Below are 20277 nucleotides of genomic sequence, written 5' to 3'. Positions count from 1 at the left end.
TATCTCATTGCCTTGTACAATGTGCTACACTAATGGCTAACACGATTTGCAGTTTCTGATTCTGATGTGCATCTATTCCTTCATTTCTTATGCTCTTCTACACTGCTCAGTGATCCAGGGTTAGTTGCCTAATGGTGCACATGGATACTTAGTTTTGATCTATACTGAATCTAAAGCAAATAGCGTGATTGTAAGGTCACAAGCACGTCAGAGTCAGACCTTATTATCATTCTGATCTATTTAGATGGCTTTAGATTTAATATTCACGTAAGCATTGAACACACCTGTCAAGAAATTGTATTTCACACTTTGTGTAAAAAACTGATTATGTGCTTTGTGCTAATACCAAATAGGGAATCCTCGCCCTCCACCGTAAAACAATCACAAAACTGGAAAATGTTATCTTCTAAAATCATTAGGATGGTTCTCATCCTGATTTTACTGTTAGAATGTGACCTATGCAGTTATTTGGAAATGAGTAAGGAATCTTCTGCTTGGTAACGATAACCATAAAAAGCTGCTAAGGAAGTCATGAACAACATGGGAGGAGAGTAGACAAGTGTCTTCATTGTGTGTGTGTGTCCCCTCCCAATCATTTTGAGCCCCATGTTATGAATGATGTTCTTCTACTATGAGGCATGAGTGCATTATTCAGGCAGATATCATAATATTGTGCCATGGGTAAATTTGAAAGTAACAAGCACTGTGAGCTCCAGTAATTATGAAATAAATATGTGCAGCATTAAAAACTCATGAGTCACATACAGGCAATGACAAAATGGTTGGTAGTCTCCAAAACTCACGTCTCCGAAGTGTAGACTTTGCACCTTTTTAAACTAGGAACATTATAGATTTCACATAACATGTGACTGAAGGTGGAAGATATCAAATGCGCTAAAGTGAATAGTGCCTGGAGATGTTCCATCTATTTCTGGTGGGTTGTACTTCTCTGGAAATCGGCACTACTGTATTATAAGATGTATAGGATGGCTCATGTGTGATTATCAAAGATAAAGCAAAAAACATGAGCATTGCTTTTCAATTTCAGGGCTTACTGTCTACCTTAAATAATTGTTATTCTTTCAACATATCAAAGAAAATTAAATAAAATTTAATTTAATAGAACACATTAATCTAGCAAGCAACTCTGAAAATTATAATTGCAATTCTGTCTTTTCAGTGTCATTTAAGTTATCCTCGTCGTCATTAGATTGTATCTGGAATTTCCAGTTGGCTGACGATTTCTCTCCATGCCGCTCTGTCCCGACACTTGTCCACAACATCCCTGGTCTTGTCCAGCTCGGTCCAATCCTTGATGTTATCCAGCCACGTTGTTCTTTGCCTTCCTCGTCCTTTCTTTCCCTCCACCTTTCCATATAGCAAGTCTGACAAGGTGTTATCTCTCCATGTAATGTGTCCACAATAAGCAACTTTTAATTTCATAATTTTATCCAGCAGTATCCGTGGTCTATCAACTTCGGACAAATCCCTCTCATTTGAAACTTCTTTTACCCAGCTGATCTTCAACATTCGTCGATAGCACCACATTTCAAAAGTATTAATTCATTTCGTGTTATCCTTCTTCAGGGTCCATGTTTCTGATCCATACCTCAGCACTGACCACATGTAACACTCGAGGAAGCGGATTCTACTTTGGATGTCTACCTTCTGATTGCATAGCAGATCTTTTAGCTTCATGAACTGGGTCTTAGCCATACCTATTCTCCTTCTGATCTCAACTTCACATCTCCCGTCACCTGTCAGACAACTACCAAGATATTCAAACTTTCGCACCTGTTCAATGTCTTGTCCATTCACTTGTAATGATACCATCATGAATGAATTTTTAGTATAAGTTCTAAGTTGAGTGAGTACACACATATTATACAAAAATTAAACACTTATATCAAAAAGCAAAAAAGGCATTTTGCTGCACCTAATGATCAGCATAAATTTAAATTTTCATGGTCTTATTAGACAAGCTTTCAAATAGAGTAAAATAAATAGGTAGAAGCAAACTTTTTATAGATTACTATATATAAAATTGTAATCTAGTGACTAAGTGAACCTTTGACATTCCTTCTCATTTTGATTTAACTTTCCACAAGAAATTTAGAAATCACATATATATTATATATATAAAGTTAATGTAAAGTATCTGTAGATTTAGTTTTTAGTAAATTTTATTCATGCTAACATTTTTCATACATGTTGCTACTCTTATTTCTTTTTAGACCTGTTATATCTCCATTGATGACCTCTTTGAGGCTTTTGATGTCTTCTCTGAATTTCCTTCTCTTGAATATAAAATCTGGTTGGCATCGGGTATTCGTATTGCTGTAGGTATCATGATGGAGGATATTACATATCAGGTAACTATGATTTTTGTCCTTAAAATCATAGAGAAAGTTCACCTAACAGGCAACTATTGATATGCTCCTTGAGCAAATGAAGGTAAATTCACCCAAGCCTACACTAAGCAGAGAATTGCCTTCATGCAGAACAGTGTTAGAAGCAACAACACTGGTGTCAATTCTTAAACCTGTTGAAGAAATAGTCAAATAAAACTATTCGGACAAAGAATAAAAAGTAACGGGGAAAGTAATTAATTAGTAAATACAAAATGTTGGAGTGAAATGAGCTAGACATTATATGTTTTTAAGAAAGGTTTATAGAAACAATGTTGATGACTTGTACAGTCCATGAAATCCAAATAATAATGAATGTTTGATATTTGGCACATAGAATCTATGCGATATAATTTTACTTACTGCGTGACACTCATTTGGATAAAGTGAACCACCTTTTTGCACACCCTCTTACCTCTTTCCCACTCACGTTCACCCAGACGCATACTTCTCCCCACTTGCTCATTGCTCCCCCTCTCTTTCATTCTCTCCCATTGTCTCTCTTCCTTTCTTCACTTTCTCCCCTCCACAGATCTCTTGTTCCTTCCCACTCGCCCCCTCTCTTTTTCTCTCCAACATCATTTCTTTTCTTTCCCATGCTCAATTATTCATTTTTCTCTACTGTCCCTCTCCGCACTTTTTCTTCTATCCCTACTCACTCTTCTATTTTTTTCAGTGCAACTCTCCCTCCTTTTCCTCTTTTTCTGTCTCTCTCTATCTGCTCACCAAATCAAACAGAAAACAAGCTGGAACTGAGTGTCATTATTTGCATGCTGCAATCTTGTCTTCATTTCTGCATCTCACTTATTACAGAGTTGTGGGGTAGCTGGAAAAGCTGAGTAGGGTGAGTAGGTGCCCAGTAGTGGAGGGTGAAGAGGCTTCTGAGCTTCAAAGGTCAGGAACATTTGTGTGGTGGGAAATGTTTTCCGATCATTTGCAAATTCATGAATGTGCTGTATTTGATCACTAGCAGGTTGTGATTCAAAGGGGAGAGTAGCTTTTAATATAAAAATTTTAAAAAGCTATGAAGTCTGAATTCACTTACTAATTTTATTCTAGGATTGGACATATAGCAGTGTCTGTGCTTACCTGGTTCGTTCTTATATAGTGGATATAGAAAAAAATAACAAATTTGATCTTTATGATGGGACAGTAGAGGATACCTTTCTTGTTTATGGAAGTGCTGAGGATTTGCAGTCACAGAAACAATATGATGCTCCTTGTTTTATTTCCAAAACCACTCACCAGGTATGAAGTTTTTTTTAGATACTGATAAGCTTTACAGAAGGTAAAAGATTGTACTGTATTTGTAGAAATCAGTAGCTTTACAGAAATATAGGTGTTTCTTAGATCTTAAGTGATCCATAGCTGTTTTGAAATTAGTATCTCTGTAATGTTGAGTAACACATATTCCACATTTACTAGATTAAAACTGTTATTTATTGAAGGTAGATTTTGATACCTGCTGTCTTTTAGAAACACACTTATAGCAACCCCTCCAAAAAAGTGAAGAATAATTCATTTTTGCCATAAACTTCCTTATAACCCATGGTCAAGGTGACGGAGACCATGGAACTTGTCAACATTAAGAAAGAGGATGTTCTGGAACCTTTGAAGAACATTAGGATAGATGTGTTCCCAGGGCTGGACTGGATATAACCCAAATTACTATAGGAAGCGAGGGAAGAGATTGTTGCGCCTTTGCCAATTATCCTTGCATCCTCACTGGCCACAGAAGTAATACCAGATGATTGGAGGGTGGCAAATGTTATTCCTTTGTTTAAGCAAGATAATAGGGAAAATCCTGGGAATTACAGACTAGTGAGTCTTACTTCGGTGGTTGGCAAACTTGAAGAACATTCTTAGATCCAGGATTAGTGATTTGAAGAAGCACAGTCTGATTAGAGATAGTTGACGTGGCTTTGTGAGGTGCAGGTTGTGCCTGATGAGTCTGATTGAGTTCTTTGACGAAGTGATAAAACATATTGATGAAGGCAGAGTAGTGGATGTGGTGCTTATGGATTTTAGTAAGGCATTTGACAAGTTTCCCAGTGGTAGGCTCATTCAGAAAATCAGGAGGCATGAGATCCGGAGAAACTTGGCTGTGTGGATTCAAAATTAGCTTGCCCTTAGAAAACAGAGGATGGTGGCAGATGGAATGTATTCTGCCTAGATATTGGTGACCAGTGGTGTTCCACAGGGTTCTGTTCTGGGACCCCTGCTTTTTCTGATTTTTATAAATGGCTTGTATGAGGAAATGGAAGGGTGGATTAGTAATTTTGCAGATGACACAAATGTTTGTGGTGATGGATAGTGTAGAAGGTTGTCGTAGGTTACAATGGAACATTGATAGGATGCAGAGCTGTTCTGAGAAGTGGCAGATGGAGTTCAACCCTGAAAAAGGTGAAGTGATTCATTTTGGAAGGATGAACTTGAAGGCAGATCACAGGGTTAACGGCATGATTTTTAGTAGCATGAAGGAACAGAGAACTCTTGGGGTTCACATCCATAGATCCCTCAAGGTTGCAGCATAAGAGATGGGGTGGTTAAGAAGGTGTATGGTATGTTGGCCATCATTAATCGGGGCATTGAGTTCAAGAGCTGTGAGGTAATGTTGCAGCCCTATAAAACTTTGGTTAGACCACACTTGGAGTATTGTGTTCAGTTCTGTTTGCCTCAATATAGGAGAGGTGAGGAAGCTTTAGTGAGGGTGCAGAGAAAATTTACCAGGATGCTGTTTACATTGGAAAGCATGATTTATTAAGCTAGTTGTGCAAGCTAGGGTTTTTCTCTTAGGAGAGAAGGAGGATGAGAGGTGATTTGATAGAGGTGTAGAAGATGATAAAGAGGCACAGAGAGAGTGGACAGTTAGTGCTCACTTCACCGAGCATCTTTGCTCTGTCCGCCACAAAAAGCGGGATTTCCCAGTGGCCACCCATTTCAATTCTACTTCCCATTCCCATTCCAACGTGTCAGTACATGCCTCCTCTACTGCCAGGATGAGGCCACTCTCAGGTTGGAGGAGCAATACCTTGTATTCCATTTGGGTAGCCTCCAGCTTGATGGTATGAAAACTAATGAGGCTAAAGTTAACAGGTTCTCTAGACGGCAGCAGATGTTAAGTGGAATGGCAACAAAAATATTTATACTTTGGTTGTGATCTTTCAAAATTCCCTATTTTCTGTCAAGTTAGAAAACTGTATATTTAACGCCCTATTCAAAAAAGAAGGGAAAACGAAAGTAAGCCAGTTAGTCTAATGCCTATCATTGAGAAAATATTTGGATCCATCATTAAGGAAATAGTAGCAAAACATTGGGGAAATCATAATATAATCAAACAGTGTTTACATGGTTTTATGAAAGGGAACTCTTATTTGACAAATGTACTCAAATTTTTGCGGAGGTAATGTGCAGTGTGGTTAGATTTCCTAATTTGTGAGATGTGGTTTGACTTTAGAACTTACACTGCTGAAACTTTCCTTGGCATTGATTAGCATGGATTTACTTTGTGCATATATCTTAGGTGCTGGGATTAGCTAATATCAATAAAGTACTGGTTGTCAGTGCAGGCGCGAAGCATTTGGAAGAATGTAACTCTGGTCCTTGCTTGAAACATATACAGCCACATACATCTGGTAAGCAAAACTGTATGAACATATATATTCCAAGTCCATTAGAAAGCTGGCAAAATGAATAAACCATAATATTGGCTCATTGCTATCATAATACTTTAGTTTCCTGCTCATCTTCACTCAGAAGAACAAGACTGCAAAGCCTAGTTCGTCAATTGACATATCCATGATGCTGTGGGCTTTGCATCTATCCATCTCTACTTCAGGTCTTTGATGTAGAAACCATATTTTCCTGGAGGTATTTAACTCAAGTTCCATTGATTTCTTTGACTTATTCCACCTTGAGATATGAAATCAAATGTCATCTCAAACTTTGACAAACTTCATTCAGTTACTATGATACTGCTAGCTGAAGACTTAGCCATCAAAATGTTTTCATCCCTAGAACTCTTTTCCATTATTAAAGTTTAAAATTCAAAATAAATTAATTATCAAAGTTCATATATGTCCCCATATACCCTGAACCTCCTTTTCTTGTGGGTATACTCAATAGAACTACAGAATAATAATCATAACAGAATCAGTGAAAGACCGCCCAACTTGGGCGTTCAATCAGAGTGCAGAAGACAACGAACTGTGCAAATACAAAAGGAAAAATAAAATAATAATAAGTAAACAATAAATATTGAGAACATGAGATGAATAGTCCTTGAAAGTGAGTCCATTGGGGCAAGTGAAGTTGAGTGAAGTTATCCCCTCTGGTTCAAGAGCCTGATGGTTGAGGGGTAATAACTGTTCCTGAACCTGGTGGTGTTAGTCCTGAGGCTCATGTAGATGTGCTCAATGATGGGGAGGGCTTCACCCGTGATAGACTGGGCCGTATCCCACTACTTTTTGTCAGATTTTTCATTCAAGGGCATTGATGTTCCCATACCAGGCCGTGATGCAGCCAGTCAATATACTCTCCACGACACTTCTATAGAAGTTTGTCAAAGTTTTAGATGTCATGCTGATTCTACACAAACTCCTGAGGAGGTAGAGGCCCTGCTATGCTTTCTTTATATTTGTACTTGTATGCTGGGCCCAGGACAGGTTCTGTGAAATCCAAGGAGTTTAAAGTTGCTGACCCTCTCCGCCTCTGATCCTCCAATGAGGATTAGCTCATGGACCACACACAAAAAATGCTGGTGAACGCAGCAGGCCAGGCAGCATCTATAATGAAGTTAGTCCTGACGAAGGGTCTCAGCCTGAAACATCGACTGTACCTCTTCCTATAGATGCTGCCTGGCCTGCTGCATTCACCAGCATTTTTTGTGTGTGGTGCTTGAATTTCCAGCATTTGCAGATTTCCTGGTGTTTGCGTTTTTAGCTCATGGACCCCTGGTTTTCTCCTGCTGAAGTTAATAATCAGCTCCTTGGCCTTGCTAACATTGAGTCATCATCATGGCTATCCCTCAAGGTCAAGGATGATGGTTTTCGTTCTGTTGATCTACTTAGGGGCTCTCAAATGGCTTATGAGTCCAATCTTGGAAACATTGAGTAAGAGGTTGTTGTTATGGCACCATCAGCCAGAATTTTAATCTCTCTCCTAAATACTGATTCATCTCCACCTTTGACTTTGTATTATTATCAAAGGTTTCAAATGTACATTTAATGTCAGAGAAATGTATATAATATACATCCTGAGATGCTTTTTCTTCATAACCATCCACAAAAAAACAGAGGAATACCCCCACAGAATGAATAACAGCTAAATGTTAGAACCCCAAAGTCCCCCCAGCTATTCTCCCTCCCATGTGTAAGCGGCAGCAAGCGATGCTCCCCCATCCCCCCACCAGCAAAAAAAACCATCAGCACCCACCACCGAGCACTCAAGCACGCAGTAAAGCAACAACAAAGACAGAGACTTGCAATACTCCAAAGACTACTCATTCACCCGGTATTTGACATACCACGGGCTCTCTTTCTCCCTAATAAGGAAGAAAGAGGTGTCTCCCTTTCACAGCAAGAGGAAAGACATCACAAACAACTCACTGGTTTACAATGTTAAAAGTCCATTGAGTCACTTTTTCTGAGCTCTGTGCCCAAAGATCTCAGGTCTCCGGGCACACAGCCTTAGATCTTACAACTCCCACGACACACCGATCTCCTGCCCGACCCCAACCTCTGATTCCCCCTGCCTCCAGAGCCACGAAATCTCGGACTTTTGAAGACTAGCAAAGCTCTTAGGCCGCGCCCTTGTCACGCCGAATAATGGTCAGTCGTGAAACCCCGAGAGCGGGTTCCATTCCCGCAAAGAACTGTAGTCAGTGTGTAACTCCAGATCAGGGTCTTCAAAAGAACCATGAAAGGGAAAAATAGAGATATTAAGGATAAAAACAGGGCTGTTTCCGAAGATGCAAGCAAAGGAGTCGCCGTTAGGTGCCATTGTCTCTCCTAGGCTCCTCTATATTGATAGCTGATTTAGTATCTGCACCGTTTGTTTTTGCTCACTGGTTGAACACCCAAGATGGTGCGGTCTTTCATTAATTCTATTACGGTTATTATTCTATTATAGATGAATCCCTAAGGGTTGTATATTGTGGCATATACGTACCTTGATGATAAATTTAATTGCAACTTTGAACTTAAAAATAGCATTATCATGCAAAAAATTGCAAATATGAAGTAATAGTTTAGTGCAAGTTTTCAGTTAAATTCTTGTAGCTGTGTATATCAGTAAGAAAGCAAGAAGTTTCAAGAAGGTGAAGGTAATTTTAATTTTGTTCTGTAATTCTCTTTCATGATCAATAGGAACCTATTTTGGAGATACCTTTAGTGGCAGCCAGATGGAGCTCTACAACATGGTATAGTTTTGTATATCAAATTAAATTTTGCTTCCCTTTACTTGACATGTAATCTTAGAAGTACTTTTAACCTTTTGTGCACTCCACCCTCCAAGTTGACAGCTATTAATCTCAGAAATTAACACATTTCACTGAAAAATGACTGTGGAATTAAAGCTAGACATAGAAGTGCTGGTTATTGGGACCACTTTTTATGTTGTATATTAATGATTTAGATGATGGAATAGATGGCTTTGATGATACGAAGATTGGTGGAGGGGTAGGTAGTGTTGAGGAAACAGGTAGGATGCAGAAGAACTTAGACAGATTAGGGGAATGGGCAAGAAAGTGGCAAATTAAATACAATGTTGAAAAATGCATGGTCGTGCACTTCGGAAGAGGAAATAAACGTGCAGACTATTTTCTAAACGGGGAGCAAATCCAGGAATCTGCGATGCAGAGGGACTTGGGAGTCCTTGTGCAGGACACCCTGAAGGTTAATTTCCAGGTTGACTTGGTGGTGTGGAAGGCAAATGCCATGTTAGTATTCGTTTCAAAATGTCTAGAATATAAGAGCAAGGATGTGATGCTGAGGCTTTATAAGACACTGGTGAGGCCTCACCGTGAGTATTGTGAACAGTTTAGGGCCCCTCATCTTAGAAAAGATGTGCTGACATTGGAAAGGGTCCAGAGGAGGTTCATAAGGATTATTCCAGGAATGAAAGGGTTATCACACAGGGAATGTTTGATAGCTCTGGGTCTGTACTCGCTGGAATTCAGAAGGATGAGGGGGGAATCTCATCGAAACCTTTGAAATGTTAGAAGGCCTAGACAGAGTAGATCTTTAAAGGATGTTTCCCATGCAGGGAGAGTCTAGGACAAGAGGGTATATAGCCTCAGGATATAGGGCTGCCCTTTCAAAACAGATGCGGAGAAAATTCTTTAGCTAAAGGTTGGTGAATTTGTGGAATTTGTTGCCACATGAAGATGTAGAGGCCAGGTTGTTGGACGTATTTAAGGCAAAGATTGATAGGTTCTTGATTGGACATGGCATCAAAGGTTACAGGGAGAAGGCCAGGAACTGGGGTTGGGGAGGAGATAGAAAAAAAGGATCAGGCATAATTGAATGGCAGAGCAGAATTAATGGGCCAGATGGCCTAATTCTGCTCCTATGTTTTATGGTCTTATTGGCAGGAAATTGGAATTGGTTTATTATTGTTATTTTTACCTAGTGTCATGTACCCCGTGACTGGTTAAGGAACCAGCAGAAATGGAAAACACTTTGGAGTCCAGTATTGCTATTAACTAATGGTATTTATTAGTAACTACGCAATACAGTAAAATAAATGCAGATTATCCTACTGACTCTCTCTGAACCTCATCTTCTGTGAGAGCTGTCTCCTTTAAAGCCATAATTTCAGAATCTTTATTCTGTTCCTCTATAAATTCCTTCCTCGATAAGGACAAACCTTTCTCATACACCTTGCTCTCCAAATCCTGTTGTAACATGAAAGGTAGAGAAGTCTGTGACACATCATCATAGTTTAAACCTCTGGTTTTGCTGTTCTGGGCCTCAACAGACTTCCTAAACATGCTTCGAGTAATTGCGCATGTGGGATAAACATCAGTCTTTCTGTGTGGTTCATTAGCAACATCTTTGCTCATTAGTTGAATTGTTAATTCACCCTTACCTTGGAGAGGTGTCAACCTCCCAACATTGTTTACTAAACTTAGCGCCATCGCCAGACTTATAACTATCATGTGTACATTGTGGAAGAGGCCAAACAATCCATTTATCCTATTGCTACGACCTTCACTCCAACTTGTCTCCACAGCAACTTCCACCAGTGATCCCTCCTGGTCACAACAACACTTCAAGTTTTGTCTCTCCACACCCCAAACTTGGACAACATCATCATGAATAACATCAAAACCTTGTTTACCTCCAAGTGTCCAAACAAAATTCAACAGAGGGAACATACTTCCTCAGCAGGCCTTTGTCCTGCAAGCAGGGTCAAAGCTCATGCAACCAATCCAACCTTTCCCAGTACTTTATTCAAAAGTTCAGGAACAACATTTCTCCCATTATTTTCAGTAACACCTACCTCACCAATTTTCAACCCATCACTAACTTTTAAAACACTGTCTAATACAAATGACCAAGAATTCTCAATTTCCACTGGTGCCAAGGTTAACCCCCATTCACTGAACCAAAACCATCTGACAAAAAAAACTGCATCCCTTTCCAACCAAGTCAGACACCTCAGACCTTAACTGAATTTCAACACAAGATTCAGTACCCTGTGAATCCACAGGTACTTCAACAACCTGAACACTGGCAATCGGGACAGCTGCCTCTTCTGGACTGTCATCACTTGTCCCAATTTCAAATTCAAGGTCACCCCAAACCTTCCAGCTACTCTCTGGGTAACTCTCATCTGGAGTAAACTCAACCTCAAGGGTTAAAAGAACTTCGTCTGCTTTCTTAGCAGACCCACGCAGGGTGTCGGCATCCTCTTCATCTAGGTATGCCTTTACATCATAGGGGACACAACTTTTGAATTCGTCAAACAAAACAAGCCCTTCTGAGCTGTAAAAATCATCAGGGTACGACACTAAACCTCTCAGCTGCCACATCTCCCTCTCAAACTGTCTCTATTTTTCTGCCTCTTCTCTCTATTCTGTTTGTCTGCCTCTCTAGCCTCATGAACCCTCTGTTTTTCTGCTTCATCAGCCTCAAGCTGTTTTAATTTCAATTTCAATTGCAACTGAACCTCAGCCTCAGTAAGTACCTTACCTTCAACGAATAACTGTAACACCTCCTCAGCAAACTTCCACTTAGTTATATAATGCTGGGTTATTACCATCTGCATTTGAGCTTTCCTCATTTTAGTGGTCACCTTTAGTCTTAACTTTTGAGCAATTGCCAACAGCACATCCCTTTTAGCATCATCCAACGCCTCAGGGGTTGGTTCCAACAGAAACTTCTCAACACTAACATCCATTTCTGCTGTATTTCCACACAAGCAAATCAACAGGGACTTTCCCCAATCAATTCAAACAAGCCCCCCACACAATTTATTCATATCACAATGCAGGCCCCAATTTTGATAGAGACCTGGGACGAGTTAAAGAACCAGCAGAAATAGAAAACACTTTGGAGTCCAGTATTGCTATTAACTAATAATATTTATTAGTAACTACGCAATACAGTAATATAAATGCAGATAAATCAAACAGATTAGCAATGATTATGTATAAGTAAGTATATCAGTAAGTGTGGAAATATATGAAAACCAAGCTTCTTCAAGTCTAGGGATAAATAGTCTTACGATAATGAGTAAAGTTCAGTTCAGTTAGTGGTATTGAGTTGAGTAGTGATGGAGAGAGAGAGAGGGAGAGATTTGAGTCTTCAGGTGAGCTGAAGCCGTCGATCTTCCCGTTGTCCTCTGAAATCCTTTAGAAGTCACCGACTGTGACCACAACAAAGGGGACCGTTCTTCTGTGGTGGAGCTATCAACCCAGGAGAGGGTTGGCCACACAAGTAACTCCCCATCGGTCACACCTTCTCCACACTGCGAGAGCCACTGATCGATCTGCCTGATCGATCCTCCAAAACACACTTTTTCTGTGGGCACAACAAAGCTCATTCAGTGTCCAAAATCATGTGTCTCAGGTCTATCATCTGACCTTCTATTTATCTCCCCGTACTGAGTACCAACTGTCTCTCAAATAACAGCTCCTCCCTTCTCTGTCTGTAAGAACGTACAAGCAGGCGATGTCCTTGGGAAAGTATAAACAAACTGTGAGCAGTCTCTCTCTCTCTCTCTCTTAACAAGGTGTCTGGTGTTAAATACCTCTCTCTCTCTCTCTCTCTCTCTTTTCAAAAGCACAGTTCATCGGGGTAATCGAGCACAGTTCGTAGGGGTAATTCAGGACCCTGTCACATGAGACACATCCTTATATACGCTCTTGAGTGAGCAGCATGGGTGGGGCTTAATGCTCAACCCTTATTTACTGGATTTGAATTGCCTATTGCTGATTGGTTAGGTTGAATTGGCCTTGTTCTGATTGGTCAATTTTTTTAGGCCCAATCTTCTTTAGGAATGCGTGGTCTCACATTGGAGATATCGCTACACCCTTAGAACCTACATATAGGTTCCCCACATGCTCCACCTCTAGTGATTCCCTAATTTTTCTCTCATAGGCATTCTCTTCCTTGCCAAGGATATTGGCCTCATCGGACCTTGGCCTACATGAGCATGATCGGCAGTGTTCAGCGATCCCACTTCATTTAGCTCTCAAGTTTTTTAAGGCACTCTTATGTTCTGCTACCCTGGTCTTCAGTGCCTTTCAGTCTCACCAATATAAATGTTTTGGCATGGTGGTAGAGGGATGGAATACACAACTCCCTGACATAGTTCTTTAGGTGTCACTTTGCTTAACCTTTTCCTTATTGTGTCCTCACTTTTTGCTATTAACTGGACACCATGTTTTTGGCAAATTCATCTTAGCTTTTCAGTTAAGCTGCCACTGTATACACAATACCCAGAGTAGTGTCACACGAAACAGCATCTATAACCAAGGACCTCCATCATCCAGGCCATGCTCTCTTCTCGCTACTACCATTGGGCAGAAGGTAGAGAAGCAGGTATTACCCTGTTTCAGAACAGGTATTACACAACCATAGGCTCCTGAACCTAAACACTGAACTGACTCCTCAACATATAGAGTCACTATCAAGGACTCTGCAACTCATGTGCTCTGTATTATTTACTTATTTCATTATTTTCATGTTTTGACTTCTTTTGCAGATTGGTGGTTTGTCAATTATCGTTGTGTATAGTTTTCATAAATTCTATTGTATTTCTTTATTTTTTCTGTAAATATTTGCAAGAAGATGTATCTCAAGATAGTATATGGTAACATATATGTATTTTGATAATAAATTTACTTTGAATAATTGTGGTGGAGGTGTTGCTGCCTATCCTTATTGATTGCAGTCTGCTGGTCTGAAAATCAAGGATCCAGTGGCAGAGGGAGGTGTTGACTCCGGGGTCTGGAGGTTTGTGATGAGTTTGTGTGGAATGATAGCATTGAAGGCAGAGCTGTAGTCAATAAACATTAGCCTGATGTAAGTGTATTTACTGTCCAGATGCTCCAGAGGTGAGCGTAGGGGGATGACCTTGGAAGAAATCAAAATATAAAATATGCAACTACAACTGTAACTAATTCATATAATTTATAATACCAGTCCTTGACCCAAAACATTGACTATTCCTTTGCCTCCATTGCTGTGATCTGACCCACTGAGTTTTCCAGCGGTTTGGCTTGGTGCAAGCATCTGCAATCTTTTGTATAAAATCATTATTATATGGAGACACAATGGTGGATTTTGGGGCATACAAGAAATGGTATCAGAAGAAATGTCATATATAATAAAGTATTAAAATTAGAAGGATACTGTGCATTTGGAAACTAAATGTGAAGTTATCTGCTATTCCTGTGGTCAGAAAGCAGTAGCACAACTGGTACTCTTTTAAAAGAAACTTTTGGTCTTTTCCATTTTCAATCTTGGTCTCCTTTGCTGCAAAATACAGATTTACCCCTATCTGATTGTCAATTTACTCCCCACTGATTGCCAGTTTTTGATTCAAATTACTGGTCATTTAATGTCAGTTTCCTTCCTTACATCCAAAATAAGTGTTTTCCCCATATCCAATTTCTGAGCTAGAAATCAGTTTCTGATTACTAAGACTCACTGCAGAACTTCTGATCTTCTGCTGTTCCCCCGTGGACCCCCCCCCCCCACCCACCTTCCAAATGCTGACTTCTGATTACCATCTCCCTCTCAGTCCTGGGAGCGAAGCTACTTCCAGCTCCTGCATCTGAACACTTGCACGAAGTCTTAACATCTGGTCCAAAGGATGACAATGTTACATACTCACTGACCTTCCTCATATTAAAGGAACAAGTTTATGAACTATATTTTTGTTTCACAAGAAAAATGCAAAGACAGGAGCATATAACAGAGTGCTAAAATATTTTTAAAATCCCATTAGGATCCCTCACCGAACAAACTGACAGCACAAGCATCAATGATGTTTCGCACGCTAACTTCTCGATTGGAGGGAGGCCGTCTCCAAGCTGCCACATCAATTGCAAATGTAAAGAAGATATATTGATTGTAGAAAGCTTTTAACATTCGGATATTGCATTTAAGTAATATGTCATTTCATATTATCATACTATGTTCTTATAAGTAAATATTTCAGTAATAAAAAGTTTATTACAGTATATAATTTTTTTAAAACAATTTCTTTATTGAGCCAAGTCTTTGTCCATTTTACCTTCATAGTAGATTTGGTGGAATCATGTATTTAAGTGTGTGTTATTTATTTGGCTGAAGCTGATGCATGGATAATACAGCTGACTCCCTCCCCCCTTTCTCCATGTTACAGTTATTTGGTTTAAAGAAATTTGCCATTATAGAATTCACAAATCATTGCCCAAAATGTTGAGGTACAGAATAAAATTCTTTGTAATGGAATTTAGCTGTGAGAAATAAACACAAATAGTGAAAGGAATAACAAATGTCACTTTTTAGCATTTAAAACTGTGGGGCAATAAGATTTGGACATGACGTCACTGCGTTGACTGGATTTTCAGTCACAGCTGAGCCCCTCCTCTGCCATGCCCTCTCCAGATCAGGGACTCGTGGGCAGAGTCTCACAGTGCAGTACTGACGCACTGTTTATCTACAGGTTATTTTCTCTGACCCACTCCATTATGGGGTGTAGCAATAGCCGTGGTCATCTTATTAAAGTAATCACTGTCTTTACTCCACTTCTACTGTCACTGTACATCGACCCATTAACTGCCCCCACACTCCTCTTTCACCATCTTTCTCCGCATGAACCCTGATCCTCAAATGGCATCCCCTTCCCTGAGATCTCATTATCTAAATTCCTCACTAATTCATGAGCTTCTTACGTCAGAAAGAATGCCTTGTGATAAATAGTGCAGCAGCTCTGCACTCTGGGATGTCTTCACATGGCCCCAGACTGGAGAGGGTGTGGCCAGGGAAGGACTCGGTTGTGACTGCCAGCCCATTTGACACAGTGTTGAGTGACTAAAAAAAAATTTGCAAAATTTATTGTTTCTTCCATATAATGCTTGTCCAGTCATGAGTCTAATGGCATTAAATAACAGTGGTGAGTCACTTTGTCATTGCCATTAAAATGGTTTAATATAAGGTACATCCTGTAGGAATGGGACAACACAGAAGCATGGTGGTTAACATGACGCTATTGCAGCTCAGGGCACTGGAGTTCAGAGTTCAATTCTGGTGTCTTCTGTAAGAAACTTGTATGTTCTTCCCGTGTGCATGTGGGTTTCTTCCATGTGCTCCAGTTTCCTCCCACAGTCCAAAGATGTACTGGTTAGTAGGTTAATTGGTCATTGTAAATCATCCTGTGGTTAGGCTAGGGTTAAATAGTGAGTTGCTGGGTGGCGCAGCTCATGGGTCTGGAAGGGGCTGTATCTCTAAATAAATAATGTTTTTCCATTTGTTTCATGGGATTCAATGGGAAAAGAGGTTTAATGTTACAGAGAGGTACAATATGGATTTTTGTTTTGGAATGCATTTCCTCCATAATGGGGAGGGGGTCACCTGTACTGTTTATAAATAACTAAATGCATTATGCTAAGTGATTTCCCTATTCACTCTAGATAATGAAAAAATGAAAAATAAAAACATTTTTGTCTTATAAACAGTCACCAGCTGAATGTTCCCCTTTCATATCATACACCATTCTGACAGGAAAATATTTCACCATTTCTTTATCACTCGATTAAAAGCCAGAACTGCTTGTCATTGTCTGGACTGTACTGTTTCAAAAAAGGCAATTTACCACCTTCTCACAGGTATAAAGAAATTTAGAATAAATCCTAGTTCTTGCCATTACCTCCCATATGCTGTGATTATATATGTAAAACAAGACTTTAGTCAACAGATAGAACTGTCTCAAGGTTCCCCTCTGGCAAATGTTCTTTGTGACCAATTTGAGACAAAGGGTTATAAATCTTAATTAACTCAAATTAAATTAATCTTACATTTCTACATAATAAGTATGTGAACAGTGCATAAACTGTGTAAAACTGTGGCAGGTGAATTTACATTCCTTAAATATATTTTACATTAAAAAAAAGTAAGTTTTTGCTGACTGGTAGCACTGTCTAATACTCCTGAAACATGGTTGTGGGTTTAATTCCACCACAGAGTTAAGCAAGAAATTCAGGCAAATACTCTAATATGGTAGCAGAGGCATGACAATATTGAAAAGGCTGATCCAGAAATTTAGTCGTGTGGTCATATGTTTAAGATGTGCCATACTATTGAATTTGTGCACATAATCAAACATAGATTTATATCAGTAACTAATTTTGATGGTTCCATTACTTGAAGTTGTTCTGGTAACTTCCATGAGTGTCAAATTTTTTTTCAGGGAATACCTAGAGCATGCAAGTTGATCATCAATTATTGTGTTCAGTTGGAAGCTTCCCTGAGAAATGTTAAGAGAAATGTTATGACACAGGGTGAATCACAAGTGGGTCTTGGTATCAATTAGCCATCTCTACACTAGGTATCCAGAGTGAAGAGCGAAGGGAAGGGAAGGAACCTGAAAGAACAGTACACAAGGGTTCAGACCAACAGTTAATTCAGCAGCCATGCTCCTTTCTCTGAACTTCTTTAAAAATAAGTACACACGCGGGCTGACATTTTGAGTCAGGAGTGATGTGTATCTGATGCTTTCACTCTGAACTTGTTACCGCTGGGTCATTCCATACACTACCAGCAAATATATCTCATATTGAATTAATTGCTCATCCTAAATTACATCCCTATTGTTGCTAATTAAAGAGATTGAAATTAATTTCCTTCCATCTGAAAGTAGGCTATTAGAAATGCTCAAGTACAATCATGAGCCTAAAACTATTCAGAAATTACACACTCATTGAACTGGTGGTTAATGCTATCTATCCAGTAAATGGACTTAGTATCTCTCTCTTGCAAAAGTTGTGTTTGTTGTATTTCAAATGTCACACCAAAGAGGTAGATAACACCCTGGGAAAGGTTTCACTGCTAATGTTTTTCTGTAGCAGCAGTGTTTGGGTTATGGCTAGAGATAACAGGGGCTTTGGAATGTGCGCCGTCCAATGAAGGGAGTGTTTTTTCTGCTTGTGTGCCTGCGACCGATGTGATCTGGGTCTTTTGTTCGGCAGAAGTTGATGAGAGAAGATGCCAGAAAGGAGAGGTTGTAGACACCAGAAAGGAGTGGACTTGGAGTGGGACTGGGAGTCAATGAAGCCGGGGGAAATCGATGGAGGACCAGGGGAAAGGAAACCATGAGCTCCAACTTGTGCACATTAGACTGTTTCAATAAAATGGCCCTTTTCTTTTTGCTTTACTTTACTAACCCTTTAGTCAAATTAAGAATTATAAAGCCGAATCGTTTAATTGCACGTAGTGCATTGTCTGTTATTTCGTGGTACTGATTTGTAACAGAGTAACACATCGCACAGCATCCACACAAACAGGAGGTTTGCACCTCAACCTCATACGTTTGGTGGGGCCAGAGATTGTCTTCCCTAGACTTATGCAGTCGACAGAACCTGAGGGTTACAATTATGGGGGCTCATCCGGGATTGATTCCGTTTGATGCTGTGTGATTGCCCTGAGCATTGAATCAGTGGGTTGTGCGTTTAAGTCTGCGCTAAACTATTGTCTGGTAAAGCGTTTATGATATGTGGGTATGGCTGCTGCCAGGATTGAGCAGTGGTTACCAGTAATGAATATGCAGGCATTGAGTGGGGTAGATATTCATCCTCCTGGTGAATTATTAATTCAACTTTGGAGTGCTGTTAAAGCCGTAGGCAAAGTTACAATTGTGGGGCAGAGATTTGATAAGATGGCAGACACATACTTTGTTTTAGTTCAGACTAGCGCTGATGTAAAGGCAGTGGAACTGCCTGGTACTATTGGAGCCCCAGGAGAGGGGGGACCATGGACTGTACATACTTTCCTGGAAGAGGAGAATGTAGGGGAGCAGGCCGAGTCACAAGTCGAATCTCCCATAGCTGGGGGTGAGACTTCAAAGACAGGGTTTTCTCATTTCTGCTTAGCAAGGGATGGAGTGGTCTGATTTGGAATGTCTATTGAGTCCCTGTCCCTCAGTGAAGAGTGAGAATTCTGAGTTAGTATCCGCCCTTACCTCTCTGGCAAATAAATGGAAAAATGCCCAGGGTCAAAGTCTCAGCTATCATAGACTCCACCTGTTCTCAGGAACAAAGCCCACCCCTAAAGGGGAAGAGGAGTATGATACTTAGGCGGAGCAGACCTCGCCGTTGTTAGACGAGTGGCAGTGCTCTGATGATGTAAAACGACAGCGATTGGTTGAAAGTTTGAGTGAACGAGTGACGTAGTGAGAGCTGTAATGGCACAAAACCCCCTTGCCACTTCTGCAGCCTAAATGAAAGCGCTAGACAGGTGCGACAGGAAGCCCCATGGAGCTCATGACAGGGTTTCAGAACATGTGTCAGGAGATGGGGAAGCAGCTTTCTGCCTGCACCTTTCAGCTAGAGAGGCAGCTAAATTGCTTGCGGCGCAGAGGGGCCATCCAGATAGCTGAGTTAAGGATTGTCCCAAATAGCGAAAGGTGCCCAGTCCCAGAACCTGATCGCTTGGCGTCTCCGCCTGTCTCTTAGTATGCGCCCCCCCCCGTTTGTTGAGCTAATCAGAGAAGTATGAGGAGAAGAATGCGTTGGAGATGCGGGAGGCCTCTGTCGGCAGGGTACAGTCCTCAGTAGTGGTCCCCTGCGGTGAAGTAACCACAGATAGCCTGCCCCAGGGAATGGTAGAGGAGATTGTGGCAGAGTTGAGAACTGAGATGTCCTGGTTGTTATCAACAGAGTGTAGCCCCTACTTGTGCACATTAGACTATATCCTTAAAATGGCCCTTTTCTTTTTGTTTTACTTTACTTTTTACTTTAGTCAAACTAAGAATTATAAAGCTAAATCGTTTAATTGCATATGTTTGTTATTTCGTGGTACTGGGTAACACATCACTCAGCATCCACCCAAACAGGAGATTTTGCACCTCAATCTCATACATTTGGTGGGGCCAGAGATTGTCTTCCGTAGATTTACGCAGCCAACGTAACCTGAGGGTTACATAACTCTATCTAGTAAACGCACTAATTATCATTCTCTCGTAACCAGTTCAGTTTGCTATATTTCAAATGCCGCACCAAAGAAAGAGATAACTATTGACAAACATGCCGTCGGGGCTCCTGGTTGAAGATGAAGCTCAATGAAGATTCTTGGATGTGGATCTGCGGGAGGCTGGCCGGTATTATGATTTACGGACAGCCGGCAGACCCGCCCATGTTCTGATGACAGTATCATGGACG

At 40.3% G+C, this 20277-nt stretch overlaps 1 long non-coding RNA gene across 1 annotated transcript; it reads left to right on the top strand.

Annotated features, from left to right (window-relative positions):
- Positions 1-5977: 5977 nt before the first annotated feature.
- On the top strand, positions 5978-14917 carry LOC140205515 (uncharacterized). The gene is made up of 3 exons (XR_011887862.1): positions 5978-6043; positions 8774-8826; positions 14868-14917. It is a non-coding gene; the product is annotated as an uncharacterized lncRNA (long non-coding RNA).
- The last annotated feature ends 5360 nt before the right edge of the window (positions 14918-20277 follow it).

The sequence above is a fragment of the Mobula birostris genome, chromosome 11 (genome assembly GCF_030028105.1).
Source record: "Mobula birostris isolate sMobBir1 chromosome 11, sMobBir1.hap1, whole genome shotgun sequence".
NCBI lineage: Eukaryota > Metazoa > Chordata > Chondrichthyes > Myliobatiformes > Myliobatidae > Mobula > Mobula birostris.
The sequence above is the reverse complement of the archived record's forward strand: the minus strand, read 5'-3'. Positions and strand labels throughout refer to the sequence as shown.